The sequence below is a fragment of the Sorex fumeus genome, unplaced genomic scaffold, assembly GCF_029834395.1.
Source record: "Sorex fumeus unplaced genomic scaffold, SorFum_2.1 ptg000002l, whole genome shotgun sequence".
In the NCBI taxonomy this organism is placed as follows: domain Eukaryota; kingdom Metazoa; phylum Chordata; class Mammalia; order Eulipotyphla; family Soricidae; genus Sorex; species Sorex fumeus.
The window spans coordinates 29,051,020-29,062,604 of NW_026606059.1; positions in this window are offsets into that span (position 1 = coordinate 29,051,020).

The following is an 11,585-nucleotide window of genomic DNA, read 5'->3' on the forward strand; positions in this document are numbered from 1 at the left end:
ACAAGAAACACGAGTAATTACAACCTAAAAAATGAATTTGGGTAGAGGGGCCACACCCAGGGGTACTCAGGGCTTACTCCTGGCTCTGCGCTGAGGGGTCACCTCCTATCAGGTATCTGGGTACCTGGGATCAAACCTGGGTTGACCATGTGCAAGGCAGGTAACCTACCTACTAAACTATTGCTCTGGCCCCTAAAATGGAATTTTTTAACACAAAAACAAAATGTGGGAAAAACAAAATAGACAATGCCATTTGCCAAATTTGCATAGAATAAAATAAATGGTAAGAAATACGTGGTAATACTATTGCAATTAGAAAAGGTAAACTGAGGGCTGGAGCAATAGTACAGCAGATAGGGCATTTGCCTTGCACACAGACAACCCAATTCAATCTTCGGCATCCCATATGGTCCTCCCAAACACTGCCAGGAGTAATTACTGAATTCAGAGCCAGAAGTAACCCCTGAGAGCATCGCTGGGTGTGACCCAAAAAGCAAAGCAAAAAATAAAGGTAAAAAATTCTCAGATAATTTGACCATCCAAAAGGATGATGCAAATTTACTAGCACAAGTTCAATCATTTGACTAACATACACAACAGTGTGGATAAACATTTCTATCCACATGAATAGGCGATATTTGTAGTTCTCATTTGCAATAACAAAATAATGGGATGCTTACAAAATGGTTCTACCTCACACAGAGTGAGAAAAACTTTTGAAGAAAACTGGTTTTACCGAGATGAAAAAACAAGAACATGCCATAACCCTAAAACATGGACAATTCTCCCAACTCAGAACAACCTCAGTCAAAATACAAAAATGAAGAGGCTGGAGAGAGAATCGTACAGGGAACTGGGCACTTGCCTTACGTGTAGCCAGTGCAGGCTCAATCCCCCTCTCAGCACATGTGGCCCCAAGCTTTACTAGGATGAGCAGGACTGCGTGTGCGTGCGGAGGGAGGGGAGAATACAAAAGTTAAAGTACACCAGAAAGGTAAGATGTACAATCGAAATTTGAAGGGGAGAAAAAAGTGAAAAAGTGTGTGCCTTCTAAAACAAAAATTTAGGGCTGGAGCAATAGCACAGCAGGTAGGGCATTTGCCTTGCACGTGGCCGACCCGGGTTCAATTCCCAGCATCCCATATGGTCCCCTGAGCACCGCCAGGGGTAATTCCTGAGTGTAGAGCCAGGAGTGACCCCTGTGCATTGCCGGGTGTGACCCAAAGGGAAAAAAAATCCGAAAATATGAAGTAACGGCCAGAGATAGTAAGGTGCTTAGCTTGCCTGTGGCCGACCCCAGTCCAGTACCTGGAACTACATCAGGTCTCCAGGAGAGCCCCTGATCACAAAGCCAGGAGCAAGCCCTGAACACCAGACGGTGTGTCCTGGCCAGGCCCCGGGGTGGGGGGTGGGGAGATAGACCACACTGGAGGGGGACACAGGATATCCATACACTGGTGTGATGAACAAATGAAACTCTAGAAGTCTGCAAAATAGGCAGACCAATAAAAAAGTGTATGGTAACTTGAGATCTCAGGGAATATGACAGCGCAAAGGGAGAAGAACTTTCCAGAATCCAGTCTCGGGGGCCAGAGTGATACTACCATGGTTACTACCATGGATACCTGCCTTGCACACGGCTCAGCTGGTTTTGATCCTGGCAACCCATCTGGTCCCCAAAGCTCTGCCAGGAGTAATCCCTGAGTACAGAGCCAGAAGTAAGCCCTAGACACCACTGGGTGTGGCCCCCAGACAAAACAATCTCACCAAAGATGAGATTGAACAATTCCATCACACTAGTGAGTCAAGTTTAAAGTAACTCACAGCGGCAGAAGGCGCACTTCCACCTCTCAGTCTTTCTGCCTGCTCCCCCAACGTCCCAGAAGGCACACCACTGAACCATGTCCGTAGAGAAACAGCCCAGGCCCAGGCGGCAGTCGTCTTGGTGGGACACAGGTGGCGAGGTGGTTGGCTCAGCAGGGACCCTGGGGAAGAAGAAAGGGAGGCGGGAAGCGCACAGTGGCTGAGTCTTGGATCCAGGAGCTCGGAGAGGAGAGATCCACAGTGCCCAGGACGCAGGCCGCCACAGTACCACGCCTGCCACAGCCTACATCAGCGTTCTTCAGTCGCAGGTTCCCCTGCCGCGCTGGTCGGCAGGTGTAGAAAGCTGAAAACCACTGGTCAGCTGCCTCGGTCAGAACGGCGAGATGCGTGCTGAAAGTAGACTATAGACCGAACACGAAGGCCACTCAATACCTCTGTTGCAAAACACAACACCCTAAAAGAAAGAGTGAGCAAAATGGAACGCGCTACCACAGAGGTGGGGCTGTGGGGGGCGTGGGGGGTGGGTGGGAGGGATACTGGGATCATTGGTGGTGGAGAATGAGCACTGGTGGAGGGATGGGTACTCGATCATTGTATAACTGAAACCCAAGCACAAAAATGTGTAAGTCTACAACTGTACCTCATGGTGTTTCACTAATAAAAATAAATAAATAAATAAATAAATAAAGAGAAAATAACGGCTGCTTCCACAAAAGGAGAGAGAGCGAGAAAGTGCCTCCCATAGAGGGAGGCTGGGGGTGGGGTGTGTTGGGGGATGGTGGGAGGGAAACAGGGGACACTGATGGTGGGAAATGTATACTGGTGGAGGGATGGGTGCTGGATCACTGTATGACTGAAACCCAATTATGAATAGATTTGTAATAAACTATCCCAGATATTCACTTTAAAAAAAATTTTAAGTAATGTGGAGTTCATGCACCATTCAATAAACTTAATCAATGGCTGAATAAATAGCAGTACTTCTACACTTAAAAAAAATACCAAAAAAAATGCTGCCCATCAAAAAATGGGGGGAGGAAATGAACAGAAACTTTGGCAAAGAAGAAATCTGAATGGCAAAAAGACACATGAGAAAATGCTCTACATCACTAATCATCAGGGAGATGCAGATCAAAACCACAATGAGATATCATTTCACACCACAGAGACTGACCCACATCCACAAGAACAAAAGCAACCAGTGCTGGCGCGGATGTGGCGAGAAAGGGACCCTCCTTCACTGTTGGTGGGAATGCTGACTGTTTCAGCCCTTTTGGAAAACAGTATGGACAATTCTCAAAAAAATTAGAATTTGATCTCCCATTTGACCCAGAATATATCCCAGAGAGGCAAAAAAGTATAGTCGAAGTGACATCTGCACTTGTTTGTTCATTGCAGCACTGTTTAGAATAGCCAGAATCTAGAAAAAACCTGAGTGCCCAAGAACAGATGACTGGTTAAAGAAACTGGTACATTTACACAATGGAGTACTATGTAGCTGTTAGAAAAGATGAAGTCATGAAATTTACATACAAGTGGTACTACATGGAAAGTATCATGTTAAGCGAAATTAGTCAGAAAGAACAGGATAGACATAGAAGATTGCATTCATCTGGGGAACATAAAGTAACAAAATGGGAGACTAACACCCAGGAGTGGCTGAGATTAGTACCAGGAATTTTGCTCCATGACTTGGAGGCCAGCCACGTGTGTTAGGGGAAAGGCAGCTCAGATAGAGAAGAGAGCACCAAATAAAGGGTGTTGGGAGGATCCTCCCAGGATGGAAGAAGCATGCTGAAAGTAGACTATAGATCAAACATGATTGCCACTCAATGCCTCTCTTGCAAGCCACAGGACCCAAAAGGAGAGAGAGAGAGAGAGAACAAAAGGGAATGCCCTGCCACAGAGGCAGGGTGGGATGGGGGGACGGGGGAGGGGGGTGGGGTGGGAGGGATGCTGGGGCCCGTGGTGGTGGAGGATGGGCACTGGTGGAGGGATGGGTACTTGATCATTGTATAACTGAAACCCAAGCACAAAAATTTGTAAGTCTATAACTATACCTCATGGTGTTTCACTAATAAAAAATAAATATATATATAAATAAATAAATAAATTACCAAAAAAAAAAAAAAACGCTGCTCCCTGCCCCCCTCCCCCCTCTCGTGCCAGGGTGTGGGCGGGATCTTCACATGTATAAAAGATTGAAGAGCGCGAAGGCTGCAATGCCTCAAAAATGAGGCCACAGCACCACCTGCTGGAAAATAAGAAATAGCAGTCAACTGTCTGAAGAAATGAAAAATCAGGAAAGCAATTATTTTTACTCATTTTTTTTCTTTTGGTTTGGGGGCCACACCCGGTGATCTTCAGGGGCTACTCCTGAACTCTGTGTACAGAAATAACACCTTGGGGTGCTCAGGGAATCATGGACTGTGCTGAGGATTTGAACAAGGTTGATTTCAAGGCAAGCAACTTACCTCTGTTTTCTTTCTCTCTGACCCCAGCAATGATTCTTTAAAATTCTGCAAAAGAGGAGCCAGCTCAGAGGGCTGGAGTGCATGACTTACATGCAGCTGCCCCCGGTTTGAGATTGTCCTTGAGCACTATCAGGGGAACCTTGAAACAAAAAGAAAATTATGCAAATAAACTATTGAAATTCTGCAAAATTGGCGGACAAAAAAAATAAACGCCTATGACAACTTGAGGTCTCCAGGGAATATGGCATCACAAAAGGGAGAACAGCTTTCCAGAATCCAGTCTCAGGGGGTTGGAGTGATAGTACCGTGGATAGGGCACTTGCCTTGCACAAGGATGACCCAAACTTGATCCTGGCAGCCCATCTAGTGTCCCGAACTCTGCCAGGAATCATCACTGAGTACAGAACCAGTAAAGTAAGTGCTGGGCACCACCGGGTGGGGCCCCAAAATAGAACAAAAACAACAATCTCAACGACATGAACAATTCCATCCCACTAGTGAGTCAAGTTTAAAGTAATTCACAGGGGCGGCTTTGCCGGTCTTCTTCCCGCCCCCAGTTCAGTTAATCCATCAGTATTCGAACCCGGGACTTGGCTTTCTCCGCGCACACGCCCCAGGCTTCCTCTAGGACCTTGGGACTCTCAGCATCCCTGAGCCTCTGTTAGTCCCCAACGCTGCGCTGGTCTTGTCCCCGCCCCCCCACCCCAGGTTGTACCCCACGCACATACCAGGTACCTGTGGGGGCGTGGCCTCTTCAGAAGTGGGTGTGGTCTAATTTTGAGCAGACCAATGCTCACGAAGGCCGCAGGTAGTTTACTCATAGCCAGAAATCTCGTGTAACATCTCAGTGCCCATACCTCCACACCAATATGAAGAAACAATGCAAATCCCCACCATGTGGGGAAGACGATGAAAAGAGTCTAGAAGGCTCAGTAGGTGCTACTCACCTAGGAGACCTCTCTGAGAAAGAATTCAGATATTAAGTAATGAAGATATTCAATGAACTCAATGAAACAGTGAGACAGATATCCAGTAAATTAAAGGAGGACATAAGAGAAACAATCGAGAAATTACAGGAAGAAATGAGAGCAGAAATTGGAAAGCTGTGCACAGAAAAGTCACGAATAAAAAATTCCATAGATGAAATTAAAAAACTCAGTTTGAGGGGGTATGGTGCCGCCAGCAGGTCAATCTGTACCTGTGAGGCGAGTGCATCAGGAGCCTGACGGTGACTTCAGACTTCCAGATACCCCAAAATTGCTGCTGTGCCTTTGGCCAGACCCCAAAAACTTGGGGCAAAGTTTACCAAGAAAGTAAACGGCTAAAAGTTAGGTATGTGGGAAACACACCCACAAACCACCTCCGGCTCAGCTATATAATTGGAGGCAAGGCCTCTTTAGTCCCTGATTGAACTGCTTAATGGACATGATCCCAGAGACTCAGAAACGAATCTCAGAACCCAGTGGCTTTAGGTAGAAATGCGTCTGGTCTCTGCAGTAGGCTACCGGTGCTGGGCCAACCCAGGTGGGAATAGGTTTTGTGCCTTGGCCTGTTCCCCCTGGCGACCCAGTGGCCGCCATCCGTCTGAGGCCACTGGATAGTCACATTTGGGCCCCCAGTGACGAGACACACAGGGCCTCACGGGATGAGGGTGGAGCCGGGCTTGTCCTCCCCACCCCAACGAGACCCCAAGTCATCGCCCACGAATGGCCTCTCTGACTCCTGATCAAGCTGCTTAACGGCCATGATCCCAGAGACTCAGAAACAAATCTCAAAACCCAGTGGCATTTGGCAGAAATGCATCTGGACTCCACAGTACGTTACTGTTGCCGGGCCACCCCAGGGAGGAAAGGGTGTTGTCCCTCCGCCTGCTCCCTCTTGGCGACTTGGTGGCTGTCATCCTCCAGAGGCCATTGGACAGTCAGGCTTGGGCCCGCAGTGACGAAACTTGTTGGGTCTCACGGGATGTGGGGGGGGGGAGGTGGAGCCGGGCCTGTCCTCCCCACCCTAACGAGACCCCAAGTCATCGCCCACGAACGGCCTCTCTGGCTCCTCATCAAGCTGCTCAACGGCCTTGATCCCAGAGACTCAGAAACAAATCTCAAAACCCAGTGGATTTTATCAGAAATGTGTCCGGACCCCGCAGTAGGTTACTGTCGCTGGGCCACCCCAGGGGGGAATGGGTGCTGTCCCTCCGCCTGCTCCTTCTTGGCGAGTTGGTGGCTGTCATCCTCCAGAGGCCATTGGACAGTCAGGCTTGGGCCCGCAGTGACGAAACTTGTTGGGTCTCACGGGATGGGGGGGGAGGTGGAGCCAGGCCTGTCCTCCCCACACTAACGAGACCCCAACTCATCGCCCACAAACGGCCTCTCTGGCTCCTTATCAAGCTGCTCAACGGCCTTGATCCCAGAGACTCAGAAACAAATCTCGAAACCCAGCGGCTTTTGTCAGAAATGTGTCCGGACCCCGCAGTAGGTTACTGTTGCTGGGCCACCCCAGGGGGGAATGGGTGCTGTCCCTCCGCCTGCTCCCTCTTGGCGACTTGGTGGCTGTCATCCTCCAGAGGCCATTGGACAGTCAGGCTTGGACCTGCAGTGACGAAACTTATTGGGTCTCACGGGATGGGGGGGGGGAGGTGGAGCCGGGCCTGTCCTCCCCACCCTAACGAGACCCCAAGTCATCGCCCACGAACGGCCTCTTTGGCTCCTCATCAAGCTGCTCAACAGCCATGATCCCAGAGACTCAGGAGCAAATCTCTAAACCCAGTGGCTTTTGGCAGAAATCCCTCCAGATTTAAGTGTTAAAATTTCAGAATTTCAAAACCACATGGCCCTACTGCAGCCACACGACATCATATGTTATTCATAACCAGCAATAGAACACAAATTGTCTATTGTTGCCTTTTCAGCAGATCTGAGTGTTGGGGTAAAATCTCAAATAATGGTGGGTCTGGTGTCGAAATAGTGAATGTGATCAAAGTAGAGAGAGAGTAATGTAGAAATCATCTGCCCCACAGGCAGGGGGAGGGTGTGGGATGGGAGTATACTGGGATTTTTGGTGGTGGAGAATGGGCACTGGTGAAGGTTACGGGTGTTTCATTGTATGACTGAGACTTAGACCCAAAAGCTTTGTAACTGCTCTCACGGTGATTCAATAAATAAAATTATAAAAGATGGAAAATAAAAAAAAAGTAAGGTGGAGTTCATGCACAATTCAATCAGCTAATCAGTGGCTGAATAAATAGCAGTACTCCTACAAAAAAAGAAAAAAAAATAAAAAAAAAAATAAAAAACTCAGTCTGTGCCCTCAACAGTAGAATGACCACAGCTGAAGACAGAATCAGTGAGCTGGAAGATCAGCTGCACCAAGCCAACTGGTAACAACAAACAATGACAAGAGACCTCAAAATAGCTCTAGAGTGAATCAGAGTACTAGGAGATGATTCCAAGAGGAACAACATTAGAATCGTTGGAGTACCAGAAGGTCGGGGAAACAATCCCAATGAAAAAGCCACGGTCAAACAAATCATTGCTGAAAAATTCCCAGAGTTGAACAATGCAGCCATTCAGATTCAAGGAGCCCAAAACATGCCAGCTAAAAGAAACCCTAACAAAAACATTCCAAGACATATCATAGTTAGAATGATGGATGCCGCGGATAGAGACACAATACTGCAAGCAGCAAGGTCAAAGAAGGAAATCACATACAAAGGAGCATCCTTTGTACTCTCTTTAGATTCACAGCAGACCTATCAGAGGAAACCTTCCAAGCCCAAACGCAATGGTGGGATATAGTAAAAAAAAACTCACTGAAATGAACGCTTTACCAAGAATACTCTATCCGGCTAAACTCCTACTCAAACTCGAAGGAACGTTACACCCAAACTTGATCCTGGCAGCCCATCTAGTCTCCCGAGCTCTGCCAGGAATCATCACTGAGTACAGAAGTAGGTCAGCAGCTCTGGATAAACAGCAGCTCAGGAACTTCATAGACTCAAAACCAAACCTAAAAGAAGGGACAAAGGGGTTACTATAAGACAAAACAAAAACCTACAAGCACAACAGACCCTTATAGAAAGATGAACAAAACCCTGTAACAATAATCTTTCTTAATGTCAACAGTCTAAATTCACCAATTAAGAGACAGAGTTGCAAAATGGATTCAGAGACAGAACCCAACATTCTGCTGCCTACAAGAAACTTATCTGATTGTTGAATCAGAGCAAACACAAACTCAAAGTTAAAGGATGAAAAACAATCCTGCAAGCAAACAGCACCCTCAAAAAAGCTAGGAAAAAAAGCTAGGGTGGCCATACTAGTATCCGACAACATAAATTTCAGCTTGAAAAAGATTAGAAGGGACGGCGAAGGCCATTTTCTATTCATCAAGGGATACATACAACAGGAAGAAATCACACTCTTAAATATATGCACCTTATGAAGGAATAGCTAAATATTTCAAAGAACTGCTAACAGATTTTAAGGAGGACATTGCTAGCAACACAAAAGTAGCCAGAGACTTCAACATCGCCTTGTCACCTCTGGATAGATCAACAAGAACAAAACTCAGCAAGAAAACATTGGCTTTGAAGGAAGAAATAGAAGAGAGAGGGCTTATAGACCTATGCAGGGCTTTACACCCCCCCAAAAAAAGAATACACATTCTTCTCCAGTGCACATGGAACATCTTCCAAAATAGACCATGTGCTAGGCCACAAAACATACCTCAGAAGAATCAGGAAGACAGAAATAGTATCAACAATCTTTTCAGGCCACGATGCACTGAGTATAGAAGTGAATCACACACAGACACGGAGAACAAAATCAAACACCTGGAAATTAAACAACTCAATGTTGAACGAGTGGGTCAGGAAGGAAGTCAAGGACGAAATCAAAAGATACCTGGAAACAAATGAGAATAAAGACACTAGCTACCAGAACCTATGGGATGCAGCAAAAGCCGTGTTAAAGGGAAAATTTATAGCTCTGCAAGCATTTCTCTGGAAGGAAGAAAGGGCCCACATAAACAACTTGACTTCACAGCTCGAGATCTTAGAAAGGGATCAACAAAAGGAGCCCAAATCAGGCAGAAGGAACGAGATCATAAAACTTAGAGCAGAAATCAATGACATGGAAACCCAAAAAACAATCCAAAAGATCAATGAAACCAAGAGCTGGTTCTTCGAGAAAATAAACAAGATAGATAAACCACTAGCAACACTTACAAAGAAAGAGAGAGAGAGAACCCTAATAAACCGAATCAGAAATGAGAAGGGGGATATCACAACAGAAACCAATGAAATTCTAAAGATCATCAGAGACTACTTTGAAAGTCTGTATGCCACGAAACAAGAGAACCTAGAAGAAATGAATAAATTCCTGCATTCCTATAATCTCCTAAGTCTGAATCAAGAAGATTTAGAGTACCTGAATAGACCTATTAACATCAAGAAAATTGAAACTATAATCAAAAGTCTTCCCAAAAACAAAAGCCCAGGTCCAGATGGATTCACTAGTGAATTTTTCCAAACATTTAAAGAGGACCTATTGCCAGTTCTCAAGATTTTCCAGGAAATTGAAGAAACAGAAACTCTCCCAAAGAGTTTCTATGAAGCCCATATCTCTCTAATACCAAAAGTAAACAAAGACACCACAAGAAAAGAAAACTACAGACCGATATCCCTGATGAACACAGATGCGAAGATTCTCAACAAAATATTAGCAAATAGAATTCAACAACTCATCAAAAAGATCATACACCATGACCAAGTGGAATTCATCCCAGGGATGCAAGGATAGTTTAATATTCAGAAATCAATCAACATAGTCCATCATATCAACAAAATAAAAGACAAAAACCATATAATCATATCACTAGATGCAGAGAAAGCATTTGACAAGATCCAGCACCCATTTATGATGAAAATACTGGCCAAAATGGGTATAGAGTGGACTTTCCTCAATATAGGTAAAGCCATCTACAACAAACCTACAGCAAGCATCATCCTCAATGGGGAAAAACTGAGAGCCTTCCCTCTAAGATCAGGGATGAGACAAGGATGCCCACTCTCTCCACTGCTGTTCAATATAGTACTGGAAGTACTTGCAATAGCAGTTAGACAAGAAAAAGATATTAAGGGCATTGAGGTAGGAAAGGAAGAAATCAAGCTCTCACTATTCGCAGATGATATGATACTATACTTAAAGAACCCTAAAACCTCTACCAAGAAACTCCTAGAAACAATAGACTTGGTTAGTAAAGTTGCAGGCTATAAAATCAATACCCAAAAGTCCATGGCTTTCCTATACACAAATAGTGAGAGAGAAGAAAATGACATGAAAAAAAAATCCGGTTCACAATTATGCCCCAGAAAATCAAGTTCCTAGGAATCAGCTTAAGTAAGGAAGTAAAAGACCTGTACAAAGAAAACTACAAAACACTACTTCAGGAAATAAAAGAGGACATGAGAAAATGGAAAGATTTACCCTGCTCATGGATCAGGAGAATTAACATTGTCAAAATTGCAATACTTCCCAAAGCATTGTACAAATTCAATGCGATCCCTATAATGATACCCATGACATTCTTCAAAGAAATGGAACAAACACTCCTGAAATACATATGGAACAATAAGCCCCCACGAATAGCTAAAGCAATTCTTGGGGGGAAAAAATGAGAGGAATCAACCTCCCTAACTTCAAACTCTACTACAAGGCAGTAATAATTAAAGCAGCATGGTACTGGAACAAAGGCAGAGCTGCAGACCAATGGAACAGGATTGAATATACTTACATCTCCCCCCAAACATATGATCATCTAATCCTTAATAAGGAAGCAAGAAATGGGAAGTGAAACAAGGAAATCCTCTTTAACAAATTGTGCTGGTAAACCTGGACAGCTACATGCAAAAAATGGGCTCAGAACTCTGCCTAACACCACATACAAAAGTAAGATAAAAATGGATTAAAGACCTCAACATCAGACCGGAATCCATAAGGTACACTGAAGACAAGGTTGGCAAAACCCTCCACAACATTGAAGGGAATGGTATCTTCAAAGATGTCATGCCACTGGCCAAGCAAGTGAAAACAGAGATAAACAAATGGGACTATCTTAAACTAAGAAGCTTCTGCACCTCAAAAGAAACAGTGACCAAAATACAAAGACAGTCCAGAATGGGAAAGGATATTCGCCCAATACCCATCCAACAAGGGGTTGACATCAAGGATATACAAAGTACTGGTTGAACTCCACAAGAAGAAAACATCCAATCCCATCAAAAAATGG